This window comes from Arachis stenosperma, chromosome 1 (assembly GCF_014773155.1).
Source record: "Arachis stenosperma cultivar V10309 chromosome 1, arast.V10309.gnm1.PFL2, whole genome shotgun sequence".
Classification (NCBI taxonomy): Eukaryota; Viridiplantae; Streptophyta; class Magnoliopsida; order Fabales; family Fabaceae; genus Arachis; species Arachis stenosperma.
In genome coordinates, this window is record NC_080377.1 from 28,181,800 (window position 1) to 28,183,829 (window position 2,030).

Genomic DNA, 2,030 nt, shown 5'->3' on the forward strand with positions numbered 1-2,030 from the left:
TCTTCCATTGAAGGGTTCTCAGGATCATATGCTTCTTCTTCAGATGAAGCATCCTTAGTACTGCTTGGTGCATTTTGCATTCCAGACAGACTTTGAGAAATCAAATTGACTTGTTGAGTCAATATCTTGTTCTGAGCCAGAATGGCATTCAGAGCATCAATCTCAAGAACTCCTTTCTTCTGATTAGTCCCATTGTTCACAGGATTCCTTTCAGAAGTGTACATGAATTGGTTATTTGCAACCATTTCAATCAGTTCTTGAGCTTCTGTAGGCGTCTTCTTCAGATGAAGAGATCCTCCAGCAGAGCTATCCAAGGACATCTTGGATAGTTCAGAGAGACCATCATAGAAAATACCTATGATGCTCCATTCAGAAAGCATGTCAGAAGGACATTTTCTGATTAATTGTTTATATCTTTCCCAAGCTTCATAGAGGGATTCTCCATCCTTCTGTCTGAAGGTTTGGACTTCCACTCTAAGCTTACTCAATTTTTGAGGTGGAAAGAACTTTGCCAAAAAGGCATTGACTAGCTTTTCCCATGAGTCCAGGCTTTCTTTAGGTTGTGAGTCCAACCATGTCCTAGCTCTGTCTCTTACAGCAAAAGGGAATAGCATAAGTCTGTAGACCTCAGGGTCTACCCCATTAGTCTTGACAGTGTCACAGATTTGCAAGAATTCAGCTAAAAACTGATGAGGATCTTCCAATGGAAGTCCATGAAACTTGCAATTCTGTTGCATTAGAGAAACTAATTGAGGCTTAAGCTAAAAGTTGTTTGCTCCAATGGCAGGGATAGAGATGCTTCTCCCATAGAAGTCGGGAGTAGGTGCAGTAAAGTCACCCAGCACCTTCCTTGCATTGTTTGCATTGTTGTTGTTTTCGGCTGCCATGGGTTCTTCTTCTTTGAAGATTTTTGTTAGGTCCTCTATAGAGAATTGTGCCTTAGCTTCTCTTAGCTTTCGCTTCAAGGTCCTTTCAGGTTCAGGGTCAGCTTCAACAAGAATGCCTTTGTCTCTGCTCCTGCTCATATGAAAGAGAAGAGAACAAGAAAATGTGGAATCCTCTATGTCACAGTATAGAGATTCCTTGAGGTGTCAGAGGAAAAGAAAAATAGAAGAAAGAAGAAGGAGAATTCGAACTTGATCAGATAGAGTTCGAATTGTGCATTAAGAAGGAGTGATACTCCATAAATAGAAGGATGTGAGAAGAGGGGAAGGAAATTTTCGAAAATTAAGTGAAAAAGTTTGAAAATATTTTGAAAAACTTTAATTGATTTTCGAAAACCAAGAGTGAAAGGAGAAAATCAAGTAATTTTTGAAAAGATTTTGAAATTAGAAATTAAAAATATTTGATTGAAAACTTATTTTGAAAAAGATGTGGTTAAGAAGATATGATTGGTTTTTGAAAAGATGTGATTGAGAAGATATGATTTGAAAAACATTTTAAAAAAAGATTTGATTTTAAAAATTAATGACTTGCCTAACAAGAAAAGATATGATTCAAACATTAAACCTTTCTCAACAGAAAAGGTAACAAACTTGAGATGTTCAATCAAATCATTAATTGTTAGTAAGTATCTTTGAAAAAGGAAAGAAATTGATTTTGAAAACATTTGATTGAAAAAAAAGATTTGATTTTGAAAAACTTTGAAAACTTGAAAAAAAATTGATTTGAAAAACAAAATCTTCCCCCTTGTGCCATCCTGGCGTTAAACGCCAGAATGGTATCCATTCTGGCGTTTAACGCCCAAAATGCTACCTTTTTGGGCGTTAAACGCCCAACCAGGTACCCTGGCTGGCGTTTAAACGCCAGTCTGTCCTTCTTCACTGGGCGTTTTGAACGCCCAGCTTTTTCTGTGTAATTCCTCTGCTGCATGTTCTGAATCTTCAGTCCCCTGTACTATTGACTTGAAAATAGAACCAAGATCAAATAAACAAGGCATGCAAGACACCAAACTTAAGATTAGACACTAAACTCAAACAAGAAACATAAAATATTTTTGGTTTTTATGATTTTGAAAATTTTTTTGTGCT

The 2,030-nt window shown here is 36.6% G+C and overlaps 1 non-coding gene across 1 annotated transcript; it reads left to right on the top strand.

Annotated features, from left to right (window-relative positions):
- Positions 1–374: 374 nt before the first annotated feature.
- LOC130956892 (small nucleolar RNA R71) lies at positions 375–482 on the top strand. Its single transcript, XR_009077225.1, has one exon. It is a non-coding gene; the product is annotated as a small nucleolar RNA R71 (small nucleolar RNA).
- The last annotated feature ends 1,548 nt before the right edge of the window (positions 483–2,030 follow it).